General features: G+C 38.8%; 1 pseudogene; it reads left to right on the top strand.

Annotated features, from left to right (window-relative positions):
• Positions 1 to 2,995: 2,995 nt before the first annotated feature.
• The window catches only part of LOC140932421 (helicase POLQ-like), a 30,396-nt pseudogene continuing 16,636 nt past the window's right edge, over positions 2,996 to 16,755 (top strand).

Here is a 16,755-nt window from a genome sequence, read left to right as displayed (position 1 = left end):
TTGTACTAAAAAAAATTATAAACAACGTTCCTCTGCAAGAAGCTTTCCATTGTCCATTAGGTGATTGCAAAATCACTTTATACACGTTCCACTGGCTTTTTATTCCACTGTCACTGCAAACGCTCACATTTTTTTGTATGAAACTCTTGTAAAATTAACCAACTGGATAAAAATATCTCTAGATATTGTTGCCAATTGCTCTGCTGATCCTCCAAAAGCTTTCCTTTAAAACTAAAAGGCTCCTTCTTCATCCCTGGTACTTCTGTCCTTTTGTTCCATGCAAAAACAAGACAATTACAATGAGATAAGTTTCAGAAATAATCTTACGTCCAAACGAACGCAAGGACACTCAACATTGTTTGGCCTAAAGATGCATGGCGAAATTCTGAGTTATCTGCGGCTGTCCAAACGGGTCCGAGATTGTTCGCACTCACATTTTTGTTGCAGAGGACTTTGGGAAAGGGATCCATCCTTTTAGAGTTAGCAAATTATGTCAAAATTATTTCCTAGGAGCTGAAACAGAAAATGACATTTTGCTACGTGCTTTCTGACTTATACTAAACCACGGCACTTTTGAAGTTTGCTTATGTGGAAGAAATTTAAAATGGCGCTTGGTCTTTTAAAACGAAATCTTTCACCAGTTCCAAACAAAACAAAAAAGACCAAACCAAACAAGAAAAACGACAAAACAAACCGAACCAACATTCACCAAGTGGTTATAGGTGTATAGACCCGTAGCAGATTAGCATACAAGTAAAGTTTTAAATAGCAATACAGACACGGTGTTAACTGGAAATACTCTAAAAAAACTAGCATACCAAAAACATGTCATTCTTCTTGTTCAACGGGCTGCCTTCTTCCTCTGGGTATTCGTTCCCTTTCAGATTGTTCATCGCCATCTTGACGGTTTCCATTTAACTTCGAGCTGGTTAAGTTTCTACTCAATCTTTCTGTCACATACAGAAAGAGAATTTGAAGAGCACAGACTGCAACAGTGCACACAATTATCAAGATACAGACGTCCATGATGGAGTGCATTTTCTTGCGAAACGCGCGTGTTCTGCACTGGGAACTTGTAAATATGCAACTGGTATCTGCATGTGATCGTTTGCACGTGTATCTGCACGTGATCCTCCTATCAACCCAAGCGGCCCTTTTTTTTATAGTTTGGTGGGGGAAGGAAAAGCTTAAGAAAAAGGAAATAGTTATCATTGTTAAACTACCGCCAAAATCGTGAAAAAAGGAATTCCGTAGAATTTTATGTCCTCAAGTCAGGGGGCTGGCTCTCTCCAAAAATAACTTTTCGTGAATGTCCGGTCTCTGTCATACGAGTTTGCTTGGTGGCCCGGCTTTTCTTATCCTTAACACGGTTTATTTAAACACACACAACAAGCGTCAGATAAGTGCGCTCTGGCACTGCTCTTGAGGGAGTATTGAAAATATCTCTACAACAAGATATCCTTGTACAGGGTCCAAATTAGGAGACCTGCGCGACACAGTCCCCAAAACGTACCATAGTTAATTCCCTCCCCCCCTCCCGGCATAAAATTAAAGCTAGGCAACCCTTAATTTATCGGCCCCTTGTAAGGTGATCTTTTGAGGGATTAGTTCTTGTACTATTAGAAGTATGATAATATAATAACATTTCCTGATGTTATCACGTTTTTGGTTTGTATACATGTTTATCGACCACCATGACTCTAGTTTGTTTGTGTTCCTATTTCAGTCCACGTGATATCACTACCGCGGAGTATGGGTTTCTTTCAGCTTTCACACTATTTTTGAGTGTGTTCGAACGCATAATCAAAGAAAAGTATTACTCAAAACAATAGTGCAGTGACGGTAAAGAAATGTACACAAAAGCGTGATGCACGTGCACGGTTGTTGTTTTGCTAATCTATTGCTCTTTTGCCCCTCGTTGCCGTCGCCGTCGTCTTACCCCTATGTGACCGGTAGACGACGTTTTATGCGCCGCAGGTTTTAACCCGTTTTTTTTAAAAATTCCACCAAATTAACCCGAGTATGACATCCAATGGTGGCCTGGTAGCCGGCGGGATCGTTACCGCGAGCAATGTTTTATCCGGAGTGCTGCAAAGCTGTGCGGAGAATGGAGAGGAGACGCTTTGAAATTTTCTCGCGCATTTGACGCTGACGCTTCACGCGCCAAAACCAAAAACTCCCACACGCCAAAAATGAATAAATAAATAAAAAATGATAATAATAATAGTGATAATAATATATATATTTTTTTTATTATAAAAATAACTTTATTCATAGATTTAAAAAAAATATACTATTTACAGATTCAAGAATATGAATTTTAAAATATATACCCTATGTACATTCTTCTTGTGTACGAAAGAGAATTGTCGTAAAATGACTATCTAAAAACTACTAATAACAATTATAAAAAGCATCAAAAAGTTAATAAAAAAATAAAACTATCTAAAAATAATTCAAACTGATAAAAAAGTTACTACTTAAATTCTGGCTTGCGCACTTTTAATAATAATAATAATAATAATAATAATAATAGTAATAATAATAATAATAATAATAATAATAATTACTTCGCTACTGATATATTCTCCATTTCATGTTGTTTCGTCTTCATCGGCATGCAGGCAGTTTCCGTGATTCTTGGAAACTAAGAACTTAATGGTTGGCCTTGAATACTAAAACTTCCGCTTCTGTTTAATAGAAGTGTCGGTTAATTTGACACAGTAAACACGTTAGAGACAAAAATGCAATTCAAACGCACGGAAGTTGAGGGGAGGGAGGGGGAGATAGTGGGGACTGTTGCCCGCTGTTCAGTCGATTTGCCTCGATATTTGCATCCATGAACTTACTAAGTTTCTCAGTGATAAGCACACTTGTTTCTTTTTTGTCAATTTGGAAAATTTGATTTTGTCCACTCATATCTAGGAGTGAATAAGAAAAGGTTAACATTTGGAGCACCACGGGGTTAACACAAAAGCTGCATCGCTTACCCAGTATGCAGTTGCTTGTCTTTCAACTTGCTGTTATCGTGACCCACAGTGAATGTAAGCTGAGCTTGACCAGCATTTCCGCCACATGTGACATTACAATCAGAGTATTAAACAGGGGCACCCAACGAGGATATAGTTCAAAACCACTTAACATAGCATTGTTGAACGTATTTTAGTATTTAAACGGTAGATATAGGCACATTTTTATCCCCTAAAAACTTTTCATCTGTTCGGATTTCCTAGCTGAAAGTCTAGTGATCCGAAAATTATAGGGATCAAAACTTACCTTTTCGAAAATTTCAGCCAGGAAAAGGCTCCCGAAAATTCTAGGTAGCCTTTTTTAGGGTAAATATCCGTTTAAAATGGGTAATTATACCATTTTGTAGATGTTCGAAAATCCTAGGAGAGGCAGGCAAGCAAGAAATTTTACAACAAATGTTCCGAAAATTCTAGTTCTCAAATCGTCTTCCGAACAGATATTTTCCCGAAAATTGCCGTTGGGTGCCCCTGATTAAACACAGGTCACCAAACATTAGATTTAGGTGGCTGAAAATTACGAATGCAGTCGTAATGAAACAAAATTTAGGAACGCCATTGGACGCTTATCCGCCGTGTTTACATGATAACATTACACGCTATAAGGTGCATGCAATGAAACTTTGAGGCTTTTTTAGCGGGATAGTGTACTCTTTTTCAGGTCAAGATTAAGGAAGTTCTAAAGTGACATGAGATAAGCTTATCTAACGGGGTATGACAAATGTATAGAAAAGCGCTCATTATGTTTCAGTCATCACAACACAGGGGCACCCAACGACAATTTTCTGAAAATTATCTGTTCGGAAGACGATTTGAGGTCTAGAGTTTTCGGATCTTTTTCTGACAAATTTCTTGCTTGCCTTCCTCTCCTAGGATTTTCGAACTTCAAAAAAATCGTATAATTGCCCATTTTTAACGGATTTTTACCCTAAAAAGGTCACCTAGAATTTTCGGGAGCCTTTTTTTCTGGCTGAAATTTTCGAAAAGGTAAATTTTGATCCCTATAATTTTCGGATCACTATACTTTCAGCTAGGAAATCCGAATAAATGAAAAATTTTTAGGGGATAAAAATAAGCCTTTATCTACTGTTTAAATACTAAAGTACGTTCAACAATGCTATGTTTATGTGGTTTTGAACTATACTCTCGTTGGGTGCCCCAGACAACAAGAAATTAAAAACTGAGTATAGACTTGCTGACAAGTCGCGAAAACGGCCGATGACCCTACCAAAACGAAGTTTTTGAAAGTCCGGATTTTTTTGGATGCCTCAGTTGTTACTGTGCAGCCGCTCTTGTTTGAGCTACCATTTTTTTGCTTTTTCACAGAAGGCTCGCATACGACAGAGTAAAGAAAAAATGCAAAGAAATTGGTTTGGAGAAGCCAAGGGAATTTTTACAGGATTCATCAACACCGTTACTCTGTATTTGTTTCACTTTTTTCCTTTAATGTAGTCGCGATTTCTGGTTTTCCCGTGACTGGTAATCGAGCCTACTGTTAGTGGTACGCTATAACGAGAACGTACTGTATATAAACCCAGCTATTTTCAACGGTTGGCTTATTCTTATTAGGTCATGATCAATGCAAGGGGTTGCACATATCCCAGGCCTCGTAGAGGAGGTCTTATTTATAAAAAGAAGAAGTAATAATCCCCACACGATGATTAATTGTAATTTACTTGATGACTATAACTGCCGATACTGATTAGGTTCCAACCAAGTTTTCACATTCTTATATTTGTTACAGATTACTCACTTGTTCTCAGGTCCTTTGGAGGGCTGCCGCAGCAACTTGCTACATGAAAATGGCAAAGGATTACGAGTGATGCTTTTTACTCTTGTTGGATTGAAGGTAGGCCTAATGCTCGTCATCAGTCCAGGAGTTGAAATGTTCGTGAATATGGCTGGCTGCCCATTCTTCAGGTGTGGGGAAAATATGAAGGCCGGAAAAATGCGCGAAAAAACGCCTGCAAGGAAAGTCAGTGTGCCGTGTGCTTCATAACTCCACGTACACACTCTAAAACAAGGCGAGTATCCCAGGCCTAGTAACATTGATCGCCCATTACGAGAATAAACCACAAACACTGCATGGTAGTTCAGTAAACTTATTAAATAATGGCTTCGTCTTGCAAACTGTGAAAAAAGAAATACTAATAAATCAAATCCAGGCTAATAAATTCGCTGTCTTGAATCTCGATAGTTTGAGAATTAACTCGTGGTGACTGGCGTTAAGATTGAAAATGAAAAACATCAGTTAACTGCTTCTCTGAATGAGGAGAAAGTTTTATTGAAGAGTACATATCGAGACCAACAAAACCTAAGCTCAACTTGTGTTAACTGCGTAAAACAATATTTACGAACCAGATTTTGAAAAAAACAATATCACATTGATAATGAGAAAATTAACAATCCATAAAGAATTATTTAAAACAGGCCAAACAGGGTTTGTCAAAAGTTGTACAGTTGTAAATACCATACTGCAGTTCCAGAACTTGGACTGGGATTTAGAGTCAAGGGGAGAGGTGATAATTATGTTACCTTTGCAAAACATTTATTTAATCTCTCGCCCCATGTCAGGAAATCGCTGAGACAGTCCTGGATTCTGGATTCTGGATTTTGGATCCCACGCCGTGGATTCTAGTCCAGGTATTGGATTCTGGATGTTTTGTCAGTGGAACTGGGATTCCGAATTCCAATCGTTAGTTGGACTCCTGGATTTCTTGAGCCGTATTCCAAATTCCAAAGCCAAGGATTCCAAATTTCACAGCAAAAATTTGCAAGATTCAGGATTCCAAAAGGAAAAATTTCGCGGGTTCCGGAATCCGCATTCCCCTAGATGTGGCGAAACCTCCATTCCCCCGCTCCCCCGCCCACCAAGTAAAAACAGATCATTATCCGTTTCTAGGGAACTGCCCACCTACCCCTTTGCCGTAAGTGAGAAGTAAGTGCTAATGTTGGCTTAGGGGAGGGGTAGGTGGGCAGTTTCCCAGGAACGTATAATGATCTGGGGTCTTCTGAGAGAAATTATTTTGGTTTTCGTTCACACTTCGTATAATTTATTTGATTTGCCTCTTATAATCATATTTCCCTAACTACAAAGTGCTTCTTTTGTTTGAATGAAGTTAATGAATTTATGCTATATGTAAACACAGATGAAAGATTTGTCGTTGTTAAGTAAACGAACAAGCTAGCAAGCTTCTTTTTGTTTTTCCGAATTGACATGTTTGGACCAGAAATTTTGTAAGTAATCTCTATCTGAGATTCAGAAACCTGTAGAAGAGATATGATTAAATAACTAACTGAGCAAGAATTTAATTACTAGTTGAGCCTAAACTGTGTCTAGTATTGCAGAAATAAAGACTAAATTCCCATCAGAATTGTAAAGTATGCTTTATGTGTATAATAAGCTTTAGCAACTAATTACTTTAATTAATTAAAACCGGGCACCTGTTTATATCTGAGCGCAATGAAGACAATAGTCGTAGAGTGCACTTCTATAATTTGTGTGATAAGCTTATGCCTACAAATTAGTCTAATCGTCCGAAATCTTGAGCTTGGCGCAGGATTTCTCAGTTGGACGAGCAATAATAACAGCACCGTTCTAAAAGGAAAAAATGTCGAGATATCCGCATCGGATTTTAGCGGAAAAACATAAGAGGGTACAAACGCAAAACAGCATAGAGGATAAATTTCTGAAACAGAAATTGGAGTCTTTCGCGAGAGAAAAGCTCTATATTGACAGAGAACTACGACGGATTTCCTTGGCTAGAACAAGTTTGTTGGAGAGCCTTGATAGGTTTAATACAATTCCTAAATCAACACACAAGCGCTTGACTCTACCTTGCTTAATTGACGGACAGGGAAAAGAAGCTAATCCAAGACCGATAAGCTCATTAAGGAGACATACTATTCCTTCATTCCTGGAAGGCGTGCGCGCTGTAGCAGAGTGTAAGCAATCTCTAAAGCCACGGGGAAGAGAAGCCTACATTGAGCGCAAACGGTCAAAAAGCAAATTTCGTGCAAGGACTTACTCTTAAAAGTCAACATAAAGATCATGATACTCGTGGCGCAAGTCCAAACAAAATCTCCTTTACAGGACAACCGTATGAAAACAAGTTAAATCAAGAAAAAAAGCGAATTTCACGACAGGCCAGTGAGGAAGAGGAAAAGACGAGGGAACGGCTACAACTTCCTGTATTAGCTGACAGTCCCGCTAAACCCCAGCTAATTATCCCAAAGATAGGTTCAGTAAGACAGCAACACCCGCGGGACGGGATGCTTGCTACAAATCTGAAAAGCAAGTTCCGTCAGATAGGATCCGTTGTTATGGCCACCGCTATTTTACGGGTTGCAAATGAAAAGAAAGCAAAAAAAACAAATTGAGAGAGAGCAAAAACTCGTACGGGGTTTCTGTTGAAAAAAGAAAGTGGAAATTGAGACTGGATAATTGTAGGGTTTTTTAGGAATAATACGAAAGAAAAGTAAGAAGGAAAAAATCGATTTTTTACTTAGCTTTGCACCCAGTTTTTGACAAAATCAACTTCATCATATCAAGGAGATTGGTGCAGGAACGTGTCCTGTTTAATATTCATTTACAAAAGAGAATCAAAGCAAAATATAGGGTGTCAATATTTGCGATTCGGCTCACATCTTTCGGAGCTCGGCTCTGACAGATCGACATGTGTACGCACAAAGCTAACAGTACTTCAAGCTACTTCAAAAAGATATTACCAGTAGGCCGTTCCCGCAATCCTGTGAACAAAAGAGAGTTTAAGCTTCACGTATACGGCAAACGGTAAACGTCAGATTCAAGTTGAGAATCTCAAAATGACCAGTAAAAACTGTTCAAAACAATTTTTACGGATAAAAAATTGCGTGAAACTACTGACTTTTGTGTAGAAATAATGAACAGTAAAGGACAAGTAAATGAGAAACTTGATCACGTGGTACAAATTCGCGTTTGCCGCTTGACGTAACGTGAAGCTTAACCTCTCTATCTTGTAACTGTGTTTGCTCACTGGAGTGGACTGCAGAAGTTTTCTGAAAATAAAGGTGGATAGCGCTATCTGACTGCAGGATAAATTAGGGTTTTCGTAATACAGCTGAACCTCTCTACAACAGTCACCTTGGCCATTGTGAGAGGTGGGCGTTGTAGAGAGGTTTAAGCAGGAGTCAATGTAGGGACTGTCCGCCAGAAAAGTGGCCGTTAGTGGAGCTAAGCTCGACTTCACTTTTCCATTGGATAGTGGTGGGTAGCGCCATCCGAACCGTTGAACAACCGAGGTCTCGCGTGTTAATTGAAAAGTTTCCTCTTCTATTAAGGTTCAAGCTCCGAACTATGGAACAAGGTTCTCAATTTGGAGCTGAAATTTCGTAGAGTGCACTCCGCTAGGAACACCTGAAGGAATACAGGCCACAAGAATAGGTGTCTTTCTAAAAGAGGGTCAAAGAAAATGGCTGTGAAAAACAACAGCGACTAACTCTTGAGTGTCCGCTTTAGGGAGGTCTCCTTTGAAAAAGACAGAGAACTAAGATTGATAGATTATGCTTTGTGAATTTACAAGTTATGTTAATTAAAAGACCGCGTGAGGCCATGTACTTATGCTTCAAAGAAAAAACAAGTGAACAATTCAAACAATACGTAGTTTACTGTTTGGTTTTAATTTGTACAATATACACAACAATACAAAACTTGTTTATGTGAGGCTTACACCAAAATTTCCCGTGCAGATTAGCTAATGCAGAATGTGGTAAAATGGATCGATACGTACACACGGCTTGCAAACAGATCACTAAAATCTCGGCATTCCACAATCAACGACTCTGAAAACTACTATCTACAATATACATTTGTCGTATGAATATGTACAAGTATGGAATACATGCTTGCCTCGCAATTTCCTTTACATGCAAGTAATCTCTATCGGTGAAATGACTCAGCTTTCAATTACTGCAACAGAGAAAAAAAAAAAGCCACTGCCTTAAAACCTCCAACTTCAAAATATTCTAAGGGGCTGTAAGGAGGGAGGAAGATCCTAGAGGGCGGATCATCCTAGCGCCATATGTTTTCTGTATTCAGTTTACATGCAAAAAGGTTTTACTTGCCCCTAACGCTAGGATCTTCCTAGCTGAGAGGTTGGAAGATCCTAGTAGCATGTAAACTGCTTTCACTAGGAAGATCCTAGTATTAGGGACAAACCGCACAAAGATGGCGGCGGCTCGTTCGGTGGTTCAGTGGGTAATCTTCACTCGCTTGGTACGGAACGAAATTTCTGCATGTAAACCCAACGAAAAGTTGTTCCTCGTTCTAGGATCTATATACCGCCCTTCATGTAAACAGCTCCCAACACAAAGAAAAGCCGGGGCATTTGTTTTATTTACGCGATGGGCATGCACCAAACCACAGCATTCACTCGTGTGAGTCTTACTTCACTTTACGCCCAGTGCTCGCGCGCTGGAACACCAATTTCACTTTATGATGAGAGATCGAAGACCAAACCTTCAATACTGAGGTACCTACCGTTACAACAAGCGCCTTTTTATCCTCGTCGCTTACTGTCATGTTCATGAATGCTCTGGTTATTTCAAGTGGCGTGCTTTCGATCTCTACGCGTCTACCACAGAAGGTCTAAACACAAGCATACAAATTATATTTTTTAGGAGTTGCTTTGCTTTATGACTTGATACCCGCTACTGGGCCCTTATCGTTACAATTCGTTTTTGTGCTACCAACCTCTGAGTTTGGGGAGGTATCTTTTCGTTATGCTGTAGAGTCTTTTAAGTCTGCGAAGGAATCCTCACGGGTGACCATTCAAAGGAAAACTATTGAACACTAGTTTTCTGGGTTCTGGGGTGCTGTTTATTATGCTGTTCAACGAGGTTCTAACTTTTGAGTCTGTGAATGAAATCCTGAAGTGTACCTGTTTAAATGAAACTGAGCTGCTTTGCTGTATGTTAAAGCAGTGGGCTTTTCCGCTGTTCAAGGCAGTATTTTAGCTATGTAGTATGTACACAAACTGATACCGAACAGAGTTTTACAATACTTTGGCATCACAGAAAAATACGGACGCTGCTGAGTGGGTAGCTGTTATACGAATTGAGCTGAAAAAAGAGAATTTTTAACGGAGAGCTGAGATTTGAGAGACAGAGTAGCAAGAACTTAACGCTCGATAAAAAGATGGTCAACTATTGAACTTTTTCCAGTAACGTTTTTCCCTTGCGATTACTTACAGTCGTGTTGAGGTCTTCTTGTAACGTGTCATGTGTGATTTCTCTGAAATCAAAGAAAACGAAAAATCATTACACATGCCAAAGAGGCAAGTTTATTTAAGCCGTCGACTCTTCTGTGAATCTTTACCAAACAGCTGAAATAGTTTTTTTCAGGGAGAGAAATTTCGACGCAGAAATTTTAAGTGTTCAAGACAAAATATACTCCCAAAAATTACGCGATGCGCGTAATTTCATTTACAGGCAGAGTAGGACTCTGGACCTTCTCTTTGCCGCTTCGCCTCCAGACACTCTCTTTTTTCCTTGGACCTGCCTCTCTCCCAGGCCCCACTCCTTGCTTTTACCTGTCGTGCATGGTATCATGGGTATCATTGCATGCATTGTTTTTCATCTTCCCATGACACCCTACTTTCTTTGTCTACTGCAGGAGAGTGGAGCCTGGGGACGACACAGTTATTTCCGTCACTTCTCGGCAGGATTAGCTCAGTCGGTAGAGCGCTTGACAGCAGAGCGGGAAGTCACGGGTTCGATTCCCGGGGCAGGACCAATACCCAGGGCCTTAAAATAACTGAGTACAGTGATGCAGCTGTTTAAGGGTTCATGTTTTAGTTTGGGTGCTGCTGCAAGACATTTCTGACCTTATTTGGCTATCGTGAATGGTACAACACACTTATTTCAAAATTCATGAGTTCTGTTTCACCTGCTTCAAGTTAGAGTATATTTCAAAGTTCTTCAAATAAAAAGATAATTATTGATATTTAGATATGAACTTAAATTCAGAAGTATACGGCCTATAAATTGTGGTTTTAGAAGTTTGAAAGGCATTTTAGTATGTTTTGAAAGCTTTACCTAGTATATAAAGTAAGTCCTGTGGACAGGTCTGAATTTTTTGGGTTAGTATCTTAAGAACAGTAGTTCAGGTCTCAGGTTCATTTGTCCATGGGAATTTTGCGGAAAAATGCGTTTTGAAGCTAGTCAAGCCGTTTTCTAGTCATTGCCTAGCTATAAAGAGCCAAAACTTACCACAAAGCTATTGGCAGGTCATACATTTCACGGCTTTCTGATCCACATTCTAAATATCAGCTTGCGAAGTTCGGACATGTGCAGAAATCAAAATTTCGAGTTTTTGGGTTTAAAAGTGAGACAGCAGTCTTGACTTTTTCTTTTTGCTTTCTTTCCTCCCCTTTTCTTTCGCTTTCATTGCCTCCTTTTTTTTTCTTTTGCTGGGCATTTAGTAGGCTTCATTTTGGTTGGGAGAAGTTTTTGGGAGAGCTTTATGATCTTAGGATTAGATGAAAGGAAAGTAAGTGGGTAGTGTAACAAGATTTTCTTGGAAAATTTTTAGGTCAATGTGACATGTCTCTTTTTTTCCTTTTTCTCCGGTCTCCTTGACTGTCTCATGCTCATTCTAGTATGGTTTGAAAGATCTCTTCACCCTACCCAAGGCAGCGGGTAAAGTTGTCCTTGGCATTAAAACTGATGACGTCACAAGCGGTAGAAGGGAGCTGGATCTGCAAGGGCAGTTACGGGCGGTTGAGGGGCAAATGGGTTTTAATAAAAGACAGTCCAAATCCAAGCCCTAAGAAGTACCTCTCTAAGGGGCTTTCTTACAGCATGTTCATCAAAGTCTGTGGTTGCCATCAGCCCATTAAAAAATTTATCAATGGAAAATGTAGTCTCCTTTGCAGTCATTTTAAGTGTTGTCACGAAACCCTCCTTCCTGCGGAGCGTTGTGTGATGACCCTAAAATCACTTGCGAAGGATACTATGGATAACATTACTTGAAATACAATGTACTTTTTTTCTTTTACCAGGCAAACGCTTTGGTGAACAGCCTTATTGGAGAAAGCCGAATTTCAACATTAGGTCTGCTAGTTGTAGATGAGGTAATTAAAAAGGCTAGCATATAATTTACCCACAGTAATAATTATGAATCATGAAACCTGATGGAAATATATCACGGTGACCTAACCTGCACCAGTTCCTCTGAGGCTCCTTATGACAACATTCAGCAAATAAGTTTATGCTCAGCTGGACTTGAGGGAACGCTACAATGCTACAACTATCACTAGTTTTAAGCTTTCTTTGACCTTCAGTGTGCAATCTTAAGTGAGTAAACAAAGTGGTTTTTCAAAGTGGCTATTGTATTGTTTTGCACAAAATGTATGCCAGAAATTCATAGCCTACTTTACAGATTTTGGGATACTTAGATGCTCTCCACATTTAAGGGCACTACATTTAAAAGGGTTTCTTTGATTTTAAACCCTCACCCTGGCCAGTAGCTTGATTTGAATTTTTTTGGCAGTGCCTAAAAGTTCAACTCCTCAGCCCCATTTGATTATTTATTTGCCATCTTCTTGCTTGGCAAGCCAAAAGACTTTGTCTACAAAGGGTGTGGAGACCCTTAGTGTCTTACGCAGATAATAGCTTGTAGCGCATGACCTCCCCTGTGAGTGGCCAAAAGAACTTCTGTGTAGAAGGTTAGGAATCTGCAGCCTGCTGGCTGTAGGGACAAATAAGATAATTCTGGCTGTTGTTAATGATAACAACTAGTAGCATATCCAGTGGGTCGGCTCTGGGGGTGCACACCCTTCAAACAAAACCAGGACTCATTAGAGCAGGGATTTTTGTTTATAAGCCGTGCTTAACTACTGTTCAGCTGAAATTTTCACAATAACATTCATTTGAAAGCATGAAAATAAAACTTGCTTAGCATGCACTTTGCCTTTCAACCATCTCATAACAAGATTGTTCAAATTTGTAACTTTGAAGAAAGCGAGAAACTATTACATGTAACACACCTTCATCACCCTGAGTGCAGAAGATTGGAACCCTGCCCTCCCCCACTCCCCATCCCCATAGGAAAAATCCATCAACTGTATCTCTTTTATGAGTAATGCAATTTTGCTTGGTAAAGGATATTGGGAAAAATGTATCAACAATGCTGTTGTCCCAGGTGCAAAGAAAGTCAGTTTTACAACCTGCCATTCGGGCAAGCTGTAGCTAGCATGTACTAGCCCACAAGTCATTTCAACTAGCCCCAAAACCCTTTTTGATTAGCAGGATGGATTACAATCCTTCTGTAATTTGAATTTCCCCAAAAAACAGCACTTGCCCATTGGGCAAGTTAAGAACAAAAATCATTAGCTTGATAGCAAAATCCACTAGCCCCGGGCTATCGGACATGACTTTCTTTGCACGCTGTGACCCATTTTTGTTTCTCTGTCAAAATTGGTTACTTAAGTTTTTTTGTGGTCTAAAATCCTTTTAACATCTCTTGTACTGCACCAATTTAGCTGCACATGTTAGGTGAAGCAGGAAGAGGAGCTACGTTAGAGATGTGTTTAGCCAAGGTCCTTTTTGCTTCTTGTAAGTACAGACTTTTCTGCGTCAAAGCAGTTTGAGTTCAGAATGTAAAAATATAAAATATGGTACAGTAGAACCTCGATTTAACGAAGGGCCATGGGCGCGGCAAAATTTGTTTGCTATATTGAGGTTTCATTATAATTATTCAGGTTCTTTTTCATACATTTTACTATTACTTGGGTAAAGAAAATTGTTCATTATACTGAGGACTTTGTTACATGGAGGTTCGTTATTTTGAGGTTCCACTGTATGTAATGTTCTAGTATATACACACTCAGTGATCTTGGTAATTCAAGCAATCTGATTGGTTAGCTATCTCGGACTGTGACGTTATATTCACCGCGCTAGGCAGTGAATATAAAGCAGAACAAAATCGCTGTCGTGAACTGGGTGTTTTGCCAAAGTTTCATAGTGAAGCCTTTTTGAAAATACACGAATATCCAAGTGCTGATGACTTTGAAGGCAAGAAAAGACTTCATGGTGTTCAAACAGCATGATTTATGGTGAAGTGGTTTACTGTAGCTATTCACCTCAGGCTCAGTTAATATTGTTCAATAATCCAATTAATTATTCAACAATATTAACTTCGCCTTCGGCGAATAATTGTTAAATATACACAGCCATGAAAGTCTTGTTTTTATTTATTTCTTCATTTTATAGCTACTACTCAGATTATTGCTATGAGTGCAACTCTGAGTAACATTGCAGACTTGAAGGAGTTTTTAAAGGCTGAGGTGTATTCAAATGATTTCAGGCCGGTATGACATTATTTTAGTTATGACATTTTTTGAACTGTCCAAAGACTGAGGGAGCTTTCCATTTGTCAGAACTGACCGGCCAGGACATTCCCTTCATAATGAGAATTTTAGTTTTAATGAAAGCTATCCAGTCAGATCAGTCAAATGCTAAATAGTATGCACGAACAAAATCGTTTTTCATCAAAAACTCTTTGAAAAAGCCTCTTTCATTTTCAAAATGAGTGGTGCAGCCATGGTCTGGCCGGCCGGTTCTGACTTTTGGAAAGCGCCCTGAGTAGAAAGTACAGGAGAAACACAAGAGACTTAAGGGTGATGACTTATGACTTAAGGGTAAACATTACAGAAGAATAAAATTGTCAATAAAGACAACTTTCGTATTAATTTATTATTCTCTTCCTATAATTATTTTAAAAAAATGACCACTTAACTAAATTTCCCACTTGAGAAAATGTTCTGTTTTTGTGATTTATTCATATTAAAGACAGTTCATTAACAACAGTTAAAAGGAATGCACTGTGTTCTTAGCTAGGTACAGTATGTGAATGGGTACAATTTATCAATAGAAAGAATAAGAAAGGGGCTACTTTTTCTGTCAAAAATGGTATATAGATGGGTAAGGGGTTGGACCTTGGCGTGGAACCTGCCCCCTTAAAACTTTGATGAAAAACCTTCCTGGTAACAATTTTGGTAGTCCACAAGCATTTTAGCATTTATTTTCCTTTAGTTTACATCCTTCAATGTTTCATTAATTTTTCACCAGGAAATTATCCGGTCCAGTTGTCATGATAACACCTCTATATATTCGCAGCTTTGTTAAAGCATTTATTTGTATTTTAATGGTTGGTTTTTACCACTTTCATTCAGGTGGAGTTGAAAGAGTTTGTGAAGGTGGGGTGTGATATTTATAAAGTTCCAAAAGCTTCGGAAGATGAAGAAGATAATGGCAAACCATTTAGAAGAATTAGTAATAAACAGGTAAACAAATATGGCATTTGCAAGTAGAAAATTAATAAGAGGCTATAATAAGTTTTTATTTGTCCTGTTTTTGCTTTCAGCATGCCATGTTGAACTAAATTTTTTGCAGAAATTCAATTTTGAGGATCGGAATTTTTTGTATTCTGCAAAAACTTATTTTGCAGTTGTGTAAGAATATTTTTTTGGTCTCTGAGGATTTATTTTTGCAAATTTCATCATCATTATCATCATCCTTTGGCCTCCGGAGTGCAGTCGGGACATTCGTAGAGATCTACATAACATACATACAAACATACTTTGGTTAAGGATTAACACAGCCATAGGCTAATGCGGACAAATGTTAACTAATTATTTACAGCGAAAACAAAATAATAGATTCATAAAATACATGTGAAAGTACACGTGCACAATTCCAATCAGTGAATTTTAAGTAAAAATTCAGATTGGTACTGTAATTCTAAGAATATAATATAATTATAAAATCGTCACTTTTCTTCACTTTCATACTGGTCTTAAATGAAAATTCATAAACATCTTTAGAAAACCTACATAATATCTGTTGAAAATGGCCCTTCTTAGTTGTTTCACTAGTTTCACTACCTACTGGATGCCAGAGGATGAGAGATGAATCTCTTTATCTGCCCGATAGCAGTGACCAGCAAACTGGATTTTTGCTTTTGATAAGACCCGGCCTTGCCTCTACTGCTTGTAAACACAAATGAAGAGCTTTTTCGGCAGGCTAATTTCTGAGACATTGCTTGTTCTACAGGGCCAAAACAAGGAGCTATTACTTCGTGATCCTGATCAGTTACTAACCCTTGTGTTGGAAGTTATTCCTCGGCATTCATGTCTGGTGTTTTGTTCTACTAAGAAGAACTGCCAAAGTGTGGCCTTACTGCTGGTAAAATTTATGCCTAGGTAAAATGGATATAATTTTGCAGCCTCAAGAGATTCTATTCAATAAAGGTCAATTCTTAAGGGATATTAGATAGGTATAAAATTGTGGAGAAAGCATTTGACAGGGCTAACTTTGTAAGCCTGAAAATATCCGTATCCAACTCTGCATATACAGGTATTTTTGTATACTCCTTTCTAATCCATTTTTGCATCCCATCCCGTCGGACGTAGAGAATTCCTCTGAAGCTGGACTTCTAATAGCCTGTTCCAGGCGTCTTAGTAGTGGAGTTGCAGCGCGAAGTCAATCAGAGAGCAGGGAAAAATAAGGAGAAGAAAAGGGGAGAGGGGGAGAGAGGAGGTTCCTTTGCTCGCAACCAGCAACTCAACCCCTTCGCTGTTTTTCCTCTCACATCTGTCCGATCTCTTTGCGTCGTCCCTAAAATCTGAACGCCTGGAACAGGCTAGACTTTAAAGAACCCCTCTCTCCACTAAATCAAAGTATTTTTTTG

Source organism: Porites lutea, chromosome 3, assembly GCF_958299795.1.
Source record: "Porites lutea chromosome 3, jaPorLute2.1, whole genome shotgun sequence".
Lineage (NCBI taxonomy): Eukaryota > Metazoa > Cnidaria > Anthozoa > Scleractinia > Poritidae > Porites > Porites lutea.
The sequence above is the reverse complement of the archived record's forward strand: the minus strand, read 5'-3'. Positions and strand labels throughout refer to the sequence as shown.